Raw genomic sequence first — 12,524 nt, forward strand, 5'->3', positions numbered from 1 at the left:
GACCGAGGTCAGTCCGCCCCACACCACAACTGGTTCCGGGCTGCCTGCGCGCCTAGGTCGGGGGATCTGTCCTGTCCGACCCAGCTCCGCTGCTGGCTCCGCCTCTCTTACCGTCCCGTTGAACGGTTCCGTTCGTAGTTGTCGGACTTCTGTATAATTCCGTTTTCTGGTCTTTGGGTGTGTCCTAGTTCTCCAAACCTTTGCTGTGTTCAAACTTGGTTGTGGGAGAAGGCAGTGTTTCCACCTATGCCTCCATCTTGGCGGTAGATTATAGTCACAAATTAGAGGAACACAGTCACAAATTAGAGGAACATATGAAGGCTAAACTAATTGAAATGAAGGGAGATGCACAGGAAACCAATAGTGATGGAAAGGAAACTGGGACTGAAATCAATGGAATGGGCCAGAAGGAAGAACAAAACATCCCACCAGAAAGGAATGAAGAAATGAGAATTCAAAAAAATAGGGAGAGGCTTAGGAACCTCCAGGACATCTTTAAACGTTCCAACATCCGGATTATAGGGGTACCAGAAGGGGGAAAGAAACAGCCACGAGTGGAAAACTTATTTGAACAAATAATAAAGGAGAACTTCCCCAGTCTGGCAAAGGAAATAGACTTCCAGGAAATCCAGGAAGCTCAGAGAGTGCCAAAGAAGTTGGACCCAAGAAGGAACACACCAAGGCACATCATAATTACATTAGCCAAGACTAAAATGAAGGAGAGAATCCTAGAAGCAGCAAGGGATAAGGGGACAGTCACCTACAAAGGAGTACCCATCAGACTGTCAGCGGATTTCTCAAAAGAGACCTTACAGGCAAGAAGGGGCTGGAAAGAAGTATTCCAAGTCATGAAATCCAAAGACCTACAGCCAAGATTGCTTTATCCAGCAAAACTTTCATTTAGAATGGAAGGACAGATAAAGTGCTTCTCAGATAAGGTCAAGTTCAAGGAGTTCATCATCACCAAGCCCTTATTATATGAAATGCTAAAGGGACTTATCTAAGAAAAAGAAAATGAAAAAGATGAACAGTGAAAGGACAGCAAACACAGTTATTAACAACCACACCTAAAACAAAAGCAAACCAAGAGGACAGCTAGATCAGGAGTGGAACCATAGAAATGAAGAACACATGGAGGGTTAGAAACAGGGGGGTGGGAGGGGGAGAAGGGGGGAGAAGGCACAGAAAATAGAATAGATGGTAAGTAGAAAATAGATAGGGGGAAGGCGAGAATAGTGGGGGAAATATAGAATCCAAAGAACTTGAGACACGTGGTTATAAACTAAGGGGGAGAGAATGGTGGGGGAGGGAGGGTGCGGGTGGAGGGGAATGAAGGGGAAGAATAGAACAACTGTAATGGTATAATCAATAAAATATATTTAAAAAAATCATAATATCATATTGAGTAGTATAGAATAGTTTCACTGCTCTAAAAATACCCTGGGTTTTACCTCTACAAACCTTTTTTTTTTATTTTTCTAATTACTTTATTGTTGTTCAAACCTTAACCAGCNAGGCGAGAATAGTGGGGGAAATATAGAATCCAAAGAACTTGAGACACGTGGTTATAAACTAAGGGGGAGAGAATGGTGGGGGAGGGAGGGTGCGGGTGGAGGGGAATGAAGGGGGGGAATAGAACAACTGTAATGGTATAATCAATAAAATATATTTTAAAAAATCATAATATCATATTGAGTAGTATAGAATAGTTTCACTGCTCTAAAAATACCCTGGGTTTTACCTCTACAAACCTTTTTTTTATTTTTCTAATTACTTTATTGTTGTTCAAACCTTAACCAGCCTTTGCCACTGGCAATCACTGATCTTTTTTCTAACTAGTTTCCACCATTCAGACACATGTAATTAGAATCAATCCATGTCTTTGCAGGTCTTGGCAGCTCATTTCTTTTTATTTCCAAAACATACAAGATGTACCACAGCATATTTTTTCATTCAACTATGAATGAAAGTCTTGGCTTCTCCCAAGATTTAGCATTTATGGACAAAGTTTCTGAACATTTAAATTCTGGTTTTTATATGAATATATTTTTAATTCAATTGAATAAATACTTAAGTGTATGATTACTGGACCCTATAAGATTGTGGCTTTATAAGTGTGTTTTACTATGAGGAATTTTAATATCTAATATTTAAAAATTTAAAATACATAATTTTCATTATTTTTTACATTACTTATCAATTATGCTTTATCATAATTCTATGCAGAAAAAGCTAATATGTAGTGGTAGGTGTGATTGACTCATTCAGAAAGAGGATTTGAATGGTAAGTAATACATATTAAAAGTGTTTCTAATAAGAGTTACATATTTATATCCATAGAAAATATGGAAACCTGAGAGTTTAGATAGGGTTTACTACAATTGAAAATTGAGTGTGTGTTCCTTAACAACTTTAAGTCCTTATACTGCCGCAAAATTAAACTCAAGGTGGCATTTAGCATGAGTGTGCAGGTTCAAATAGTGCTACAGATGAAGAATGTTTACAAAATCACAAACAGTGATAAAATTACCCAAAAAAGTTTTCAGGTTGTCTTGGGAAGAACAAACATGTCACATCTACCATGGACTGATAGATGTATCTCACATCTTGTAAGTGAAATGCCTATTGAGTGAATACAAATTTCCCCTTCATCATCTTATAAACTTTGGGATAAATTATACTGCCAAACAAATAGGACTTTTTTTTTACTCTTTGTCATGTAAAAACTCATAAAAGTTTTTAAAATCATAAAACCAGCCCTGGCTGGTGCGGCTCAGTGGATTGCATACTGGCCTACAAACCAAATGGTTTATGGTTTTATTCCCTTGGGGCACATGCCTGGGTTGCAGGCCAGGTTCCCAGTCCAGGCACATTCCTGGGGTGTGCAAGAGACAAGCATACACTGATATTTCTTTTCCTCTCTTTCTCTTTCCCTTCTACTCTGTCTAAAAATAAATAAATAAAATTGTTAAAAAATAAAATAAATTCATATAGCCAAGTGGAAAGAAAAATGAAAATAAATTCATATTTATAAATCATTAATAATACAGAGCAAATAATAGCTATAATCCCTTAAAGTGTTCTCTCTATATGTTGAACAAAGTAATTTTCCTTCGTACTTGGTTTCTTTTCAGTATTCTTTCAGACATTTTATGGAATATCTATTATTATTATTTTCATTTTTCTATCACATAATCAAAAAGACTAAAGAGATTAAATCACTTACTTAAGTCAGATAAGCTGAAAAATTCAGGACTGATTCTAAACCAGGTGTTTGAATCTCTAGGCTACACGAGCTCAATAAAGGAGAACAAGTAAGAGTCTTGAGATGAAAAGCATAGTACCTTGGCCATTACTGCTCTGTTTTAATATTAAAAATGTTAAACTAGTTAAGATATAAAAATGACCCCAACATTTATTTAAAACAGAAAGTTAAGTTCAAATTATTTGACACCAGAAGAGTTTAAACACACTCTTCATCATACTTTCAGTATTTGTCATTTCGACAGGATCCTACACAAAGATTCATTCCTCTAAATATATTAATAGAAAAACTTGTATTTAAATTATATATAGATACATATTTATCTTATTATGACAGATAATTAGAGTCTATTTTATAATAAATATGTGTTAAAATGCATACTTTTACTCTATAGTTTAATTCATTAAATGCTTCAGGGATTGTTCTGTCATTGCTTTGTCTATTGTGCAAATTAATGAGAAGGTAAGAGATACTGTAGTTTCATATTTATTTGAGACCCAGAAAAACATGAATCAGAAGTGGAAATAAAATATACCTCGGAAATCTCAAAGGCATTTGTTGATGTTCCCAGGCTCAAATTCACATTTAGGAAAGGCTGCGAATGAAAGAATAACTAACTCATGGGTCTGGAGTATATTTTTAATCCTAAGAAAATAGTTATGCTTCACTCCCCATTCATATGCGATGCATCTCTTGATTTTCAATTTCATATAGAAGGATGTATAAGACAATTTATACATTTACATTTTGATTTATACATTTCTAACTTGAATTATATAAAGCTGGTGACAATGGTTGTTGCATGCAAACTAACAGCTGAAATAATATCTGTAAATATTCCATGTGACTTTATAACAAATACTTATTACATATATCCTAACATGTTAAATTTTATACATTTCAAGTTAAATATTGACTAATTAGACTGCATCAAATAACCCTAAAATTTCCTTTGCTAGGTTATTATTACATAGCTAATATTAACTTTGGAAAACCCTGGAAATGCTTCTTAAACATTACTAATTCATGGTTTTAAATACATTTTGAGAAATTTCTACTTTTCAAACATATTCTTCTATTTAATCTCACCCTGATGAGAATTTGGGTCTGTAAATGCCAGTTGTTTATTCTGAGTAATTTTAATAAAAATTAATAGCAACCAATAGATATATTTATTATTGTTTAGTAATTATGAGCTTTAAATATTATATTCCATGCATTTGTTAGATGCCACTTTTTTCAATGTATTTATTTGTAACACCAGGAAGAATGTGCATATGATTAAAAAGCATTAACTGAAGTCTCCTTTTCTGTAGGACATACATTACCATTTTTGTCCTGTTTCTTTCCTCTGCAGAGAACTTTCACACATTAGCTAATCAATACCCACATCTCGCCATTAGATAAGGTCTTTATCACTTGAGAAGAGAAAGCTTAAGAAGAATTAAGTAACTTGTACAAGGTCAGTGTGAATTGGTGCCTGAGTTAGGCTTAGCATACAGATTGTTTGTAGCCATAGTGATTTCTACATTCTTTGGGCATAGCAGCTCCTGAGAGTCTGATGACAGAGAATGTGCCTTCCTAAAGAATGTATATAAGTATGTATTTATACATGTATGTATATGTATAAATATACAGATTGATATTTAAGATTCGTATTTTATATACTGTATATTGTTGTTTGGCTTAATGTTTCTTTCTTACGTCCACTCTATTCCAAAAGTCAACTTATTACCAGGTTTTGCCACTATATTATTTACTGAAAGTAGTAATGATCGTGTTAGAACTCATTTTTCAATATGAAAATAACTTCAGTAGTGAGTCTTAAATCAATTAACTACTTCTTTAAACGATTCCAAGTTATCAATTACTTTGAAAAGCTTTATAAATTTCTAAACATGCTTACATAATGTTTTTGATATTTCAGGAAAACTGCAATTCCTTGTTCTTAGCAAACTGGATATTTGCTAACTAACAAATTTACAACTTTATACCAGATGGTCTTGTTTTTATTTCAGGAAATCTTTTGTATTTCAAGTATCTACTTTACCTTTATTTATTTTCTGAAAACGAGAGGTACTATTTTCAGTGTTACCTCAATAGCAGTGTTTATTTCTACACCCAGGACATTCCGTCTTCCTTCAGGCTTGTGTACTTTCTCTTTTCCACCCTCTTAGACTGACTATGATTTATAGCTCCAGTTATATCTATGAGTTTCTGAGTTACTTGGATGCCCAGATCCATTATTCCTTTGCCCTGGGCAGAGTGGTCTGATGACCACTTTGACCAAGTTTCTGAAGAAGTCACGATTCATACAGTCTGCAGGTATTTAGCATCACTGCTGTCAGGAACATTTTACGATGCCGTTCGGCTTGGCCGACTGAGATGCCCTTAATCTGTACTTATTTCAGCTTGAATTTCTCATCCTGTATCCAGGACTCCTATTTAAATTATGCCTCCATTTTATTTATTTTTAGTTAATTTTGTACTGTTTCCACTTTTTTCCTTTTGTCACTGATATTTCTTTTCCTTATTTTGTGTGAAATGGGGTATGTATACGACCTCAACCATCCCATTAGTGGACAATGCAGTTATTTTCTACTTATTAACTGATTTCAATGTATTCACCTAACCTTAATGTCTGCGTTGTTATTTACATCGTTCTCTTTATGTTATCTACTTAGTCACTCATAAACTATGTGTTCCAAGTATAGAAAGGGAACATTTTTCCATTATGTATGGATTGCATTTGTTTCACTCACTTCTCTCAATACATATGCCTGATTCAAATAATTTTTCTACTAATATTAAAATGTATACATTTCATGAAAGCATAAATTCATATAAGTCAGTCAGTCTTTAATCCTGAAAACTGCATAACTACAATAGGAATTTAGTGAGAATTTAGTGAGAATCTACATACTAGTCCCTACTTTAGCAAAAGCAGTAGTTACTTGCTGGTTACTTTTCGAAGAAAAATTCCATATGTAGCATTGTATCGACCATAATAAAATTAAAACACAACATATGCAAAGCAGCTGACAGTGGGTGGGTATTCAAAATTTGTTACAATTTTTCCTTTCTGTTTTTCTCATAGTTATTCTGGCTGCATGTAATCCTGTTCTGACGGTTAGTAGTTTTAAATGAGAGTAATAATCAGAGATAAGTCAACAACCATCCATTATGTCTCATAAAAAAAGTCCAGGAGTAAATAGTTCCATTTTGAGTTTCATATCTTTGGGATACACACAGGATATGGCTTTATTTTCTCCCTATTTTTGTCTTCCCTGATGTTTATTGATTCTTCCTGGGCTTACCGTTGAAAAACTTTCATAATATTCCATAGCTTCTGGGGTTTGAATATAAGAACAATTTGTTTTCATTTTTAATGCATGTTCAGTTTCAGTTATTTTGGAAAATAATTCTGTTAAATTCTAATCTTACCTAAAATTTTGAGTGTGGATGCTTTCCAAACGTCCTCCCACCCCAAATTAAGCCTTAATTTGGCTCCAGGGACCTGCAATGAAATAATGAGAGATAACTTATTTCTATTTTTTAAGGATTTTTTATTTCTTCCTCTTTTCTGGTTCCCCTAAGCTTGAGGCACAACTAGGGTAAGTGGTTTAAAAGAAGTTTTATGTAGCAAGTCATATTTGAAGTTATCTCTTGGGTGCAAGAGTTCTCTGTATGGGAGCTATCCAAATGTAGCTGCAGGCATGGATTATTTAGAAGGCCCAGTGAAAAAATAATGGATGTCAAAATCCATGGCATGGCCTTGTTCTCTCAGGATGTACCCCAAGCCCTGATGGTATATATATATTTTTACCTATTATTGGCAATGACCTCAAATCCTCTTAAATGGGACTTCTTTGGGGAACTACCATTCTTCGCCTTACTTGGAGACAATGCACACATTCTTGAATAACCCAATGAGAGAAGTACAGCCTGCCTCTGCTTCAACACTCTCTAGTTTCTGTGCCAGTATAGGCTCTCCAAGCCAACATCTTGCCCTCTAAAATCTCCAAGGAAAAGAAAGTATCTCATATTCCCCAACTCCAGTGGACATGTGTTAAGTTCTTCGAAGATTCCTTTATCATGGATCACATTTTGTTAAAGTAAATTTATTGGGGTGACATTAGTCAATAAAATTATATAGGTTTCAAGTGTACAGTTCTGATTCATCATCCTATATTGCGTTATGTGTCCACCACCCAAAGTCAAATAAGCTATATATTTGATCCTCTGCCTACCCCGTTCCATCTGGTAAGCACCATACTGTTGTCTGTGTCACCTTTTTATTTCTGTACTGAGCAAACACCCATTTAGAGAGTAAGATGATAGCCTTTCTTTCCTGTAGGAAGGCTCAATAGCTCTGAGTGGTTCTCAGCTCAACATTACTCATCTATATTTACTACATACTCTGACTTCACGAAATGCTCTAACACCAATCGCTTCTTTAAAATATCTAGTCTTCTGCCCTGGCTGGTGTAGGTCAGTGGTTTGAGCACAGGCCTGTGAAGCAAAGGGTCACTGGTTCGATTCCCAGTCAGGGCATATGCCTGGGTTGTAGGCCAGGTGCCCAGTAGGGGATATGTGAGAGGCAACCACACATTGATGTTTTTTGCCCACTCTTTCTCCTTCCCTTCCCCTCTCTCTAAAAAATAAATTAAAAAATATTTTTAAAAATCTAGTCTTCTTTTCATATAAGTTGTAACTGATTCATAGTCAGGTTTAAAGGGTAAGTAGTACATTTTTCTAAATGACTCAGTGTTAGTCTCATTAAAAGTTATGACCTGTTTTCAACCTTAGATTCTTAGAAAAAATGTGAAAATCACAGAAAAAATCATGCTTAATACTCTGTTACATATATTGTATATCATTCATTTTTTGTTTCAGTGTGTTCTAATAATAATATAAAATGCTTATCTGCAGTGCAATAATTTAAAATTCGTATACATATGCAAAATACAGATCATATATCATAGAAATGTATACTTGAAACCTATATGGTCTTATTAACCAGTGACACCCCAATAAATTTAATAAAAATATTTATCTAGCCCTGTCTGGTGTAGCTCAGTGGATTGAGCACGGGCCTGCGAACCAGACGATCGCGATTTGATTCCCGGTCAGGGCACATGCCTGGGTTGCAGGCCAGTTCCCGTCAGGGGCGAGTTCCCAGCAGGGGATGCATGAGAAGCAACCATACATTGATGTTTCTCTTCCTTTCTCCTTCCCTTCCCCTCTAAAGATAAATAAATAAAATATTAAAAAATATATATTTATCTAAACTCCAAAACAACAACCTTATAAATTTTTTAACTAATTTTACATCTATAACTTTATTGTTTAAAATACTTATTTCAAAGTTAAAATGCAAGATTATTAGCTGCCAGAGCTACACAAAAAAGCAGTTGAAGTGTACTTATTGTGCACATAGGCATATATGGGAAACAAGCATACAAGCAAAAGAACGCTGTCTAAATAAAAATAGTATTTTAGCATAGTTTCTGCAAAACTAAACGGAAAAGATCATTGACTGTTGCTTGACATCATACATAATAAAGTTTCCAAAATCCAAAAAATTGTATGATATCAAAATGATTTTAATGTAATAACAGAAGGAATAATCTGAAGTTTGATATTCAAAAGCATGTCTATTCAGAAAACAACTTATTAGTAAACATCTAACACTTCTGACAGAGAAATAATTTATGCCTCACAGAGAAAGCAACCTATAAACAGAAAACTCACTAAAGATATAATCTGGTAAAAGAAACAGATGTTGATAAATAATTCAATATCTGAAATAAAATAAGGGAACAATAGTAAACATTTATTTATACAATTATAATTTTGTTATTATATCCTATAATGAACATAGAAAATTTCTACAGCATAAACTATGTTTCTCTATTTGTGTACCTTTATACAAATGATATATTTTACATTTAGAGGTCAATTGTCCAAAAAAAGCAACAAATGAGCAAAAAAGAAAACCAAACAAACAAAAATTCACAGATGCACACAACAGTATGGTGGTTACCAGAGGGAAAGCGGTATGAGGGGTAGCGGAGGGTAAAGCAGTTAAATGGATGATAACTGAGGAACTGCCTTTGGGTGGTGAGCATGCAATGCAAAGTACAAGTGATGTATCATAGAATTGTACATTTGAGATATATATATATATAATGTTATTAACCACTGTCATTCCAATAAGTTTAGTTAAAATATATCAATAAATAAATTTAGATATCTATTCACGGTGGGAGATATTTTCATTAAGAGGAAATTCAATCATTACCTCTAAATTACAAGCTCTCTTGGCGGAAAACTATTTATCTTATAAATTTCACATGACAATAAATAGGTAAAAATTAAAGGATTGAAAGAATCAGCAGAATATTTTAATTTTATCTTAAATCTTATCTTTCTAAAAATAAGGCTATTAACATAAGTCACTGATAATGATAGATAATATAGTTCTCACTGTTTCTTTTCACTTGTTCTTGTCTCCATTTATGTTTTATAATTGGATAAAATGATACAAAATCATGATTTTCTCCAATACCATAGTGAATTAAAATGAAAGATAATAGCCTTGATTTTATAATGGAGCTCAAGTTATTTTAAATTTTCTATTGGGATAATTCCATCTCGACATCACATAGAGATCTCCATCTCAACCTGGCTTGTGACGAATGTTTCATCTTTGACCTCAAATCATCTTCCACTCTCACAGTCTTCATGCAGGTGGATTATACAACTATATGTCAGTCCATTTAACATGTCTTAACTTTGTGTTCTGGTCTCTAGCACAGAGCCAGTGAATGATATTTCTAGTATTCACCAACATTTAGACTTCTTTGTCTCTTTCCAGGTAATTAACTGTGAAATTAAGTGCAACCATTACATTCTATTGCCAAAGGAAGAGAAATGGAAGTACTACTCCGAGGCTGAACTTTTTATTTCTCTTGTGCAATTCTCCATGCACTATTTCTCTGTCATGACAAACATAAATGCTAAGTTTGGGATAAAGACCGCTAGAATACTAACTTCTCACATGGAAAACAGCATCATGCCAAGTACTTAGTATTGAGAAATGAATGTTAATTTTCTTAAATTACTAATATTTTAGGACATTTGTTAACGTACTATAACATAGACTAACCTTATAAGTACTATATCTATATTAAGATATTAATTATTTTGAATTAAATTTAATTCAGATATACTAATATCTTTCTTTCCACAATCAAATATATTTTTTTAAAAATTTGTGACTTCATCTTTTAATCACCCTAGCAGTGTTTCTGTATTACATTAGCATTCTTTATTTTGACTGACTTCATCTTCAAACTTCACATCTAGCATTTATCCATTTTATCCTCTCTAACGTCACTGAAGTGACATTTGAAAATAGGAACCTAAGCCCTGTCTAGAGTGGCTCAGTAGGTGAGCAACAGCCTGCAAACCAAAAGATCACTGGTTAGGTTCCCAGTGAGGGCACATGTCTGGGCTGTGGCCAGGTCCCCAGCTGGGGGCCTGCAAGAGGCAAATGATCAATGTGTCTCTTCCTCCCTCCTTTCCTGTCTCTCTAAAAACTAAATAAAATCTTTTAAAAAATAAAATAAAGTAATAGAAAAGAAAATAGGAAGCTAAGATCATTCCATGTATGTTCTCTTTCCCCAAACAACAACAAGAACTGGGGAGATTGGTATGGTTTTCCAGGTGAGTGAAGTAGGTCCAGCAAAATATGGTGAGTATCTATATGCTAGGGTTAACATTCCTCTAGGAACAGAAGAACCTATTGCGGAACCCAAAAGATAGTATAACTGACAATAAAGTGAACTGAGGTTGATAAATATGGGATGAAAGGCAAAATATGCTGTCAAAATAAGATGGCAAACAGGAAACAGATAGCTAAAGTACTGAAGATGAGAACATGGGCCAATGAGTTCACTGGCCAAGGAAAACTGTAGTCTAGGTAAACCCTACATAGCAGTACCTGAGATAAGATATAAGTTGCTTCCCAGGCTTTTGTAATCTTTGCATAGAAAAATTAACCAATCTGCAAATCTTTCATATTCAGGAAACAAAAGCTCAAGCTGCTTGTCAGATGTCTACTTACCTATGGGGAACACTGTTCCTGATTGGCCAGTTTTACTCCATAAATACTAAAAATGTATTATGTGCCAGGAAGTAACCAGACTGTTGGTGGACATGAGTGATGGCAATGGACCAGTCACACTTGCCTATATGTAAGGCTAATGATATAATAGCGGGAAACAGGAAATAAATGCAGTAAATAAGAACACTTCCTATTATGTTGGAAGTTCATAATCACTATGGAAACAAGCAGAAGAGGAGTGTTCATTGTGGGGCAGTGGAAATGTGTTGCATCTTCATGAGGTCGTGTAGATGATTACATTGAAGTTTCAAGATGATTGAGATAGTGATTACTTGTGCAGAAAATTTTTACATCTCACTATTGAGCATGTCTGTCCTGGAACACGAATTTCATCACCTTTTTCTTTAATAAGTTGTACCCACCACACAGTAACAGAACTTCTCAATTACTCTAACTTTTCAAATTACGTATAGCTCTAATTATTAATTTTTTGCACTACATGAGATTTATTTTCCTTCAAAGAGCCCATGCATTGCTGTTCCTTTGTGATTTACCTATCACTCTTCAAGCAAATTCACAAATACCTCTTTGAGGTTTGTGATTATAGGTGCTTAGAGATCCATTCATCATTTAATTCTGTCATGCACAGACAGCATCATTGATTGTTTCTTGAAGCAGAGTAGCTTCAAGACAGGTCTGCATACTTTCAAATAAGTAAATCAACCTTCTCAACATTTATGAGTCTCCTATAAAGTCACACAAAACAAGTTGAGTTCAGTGATTGCTGCGTGCAAGCATTATAAAATTAGCACATTATTACTCAAATCTTTCTTCTTTCATAATGATTACTTACTGTTCCCTGTATGTTAACATTAATTGTTTAGTAACTGTAAACACAACTGTAAAGTCTGTATGTGAATAAACGCACTGGAGAGCTCTATGAATGAAATGCATACACTTCTGTGTTACTCTAGATCCAGCTATTACAGTAATAGCTCAATGTGGTTGTGCTCCTAACTTAATTATTGGCTCAAAAGCATCTATGCAGAAGTGGATGTGAATATATCAGTCTTAAATTTCACATCAGGGATTAAATCCATGAGTGTATAAACTGCATTTAATTAAAAA

The sequence above is a fragment of the Sturnira hondurensis genome, unplaced genomic scaffold (genome assembly GCF_014824575.4).
Source record: "Sturnira hondurensis isolate 20B ecotype Veracruz unplaced genomic scaffold, ASM1482457v3 Scaffold0005279, whole genome shotgun sequence".
In the NCBI taxonomy this organism is placed as follows: Eukaryota; Metazoa; Chordata; class Mammalia; order Chiroptera; family Phyllostomidae; genus Sturnira; species Sturnira hondurensis.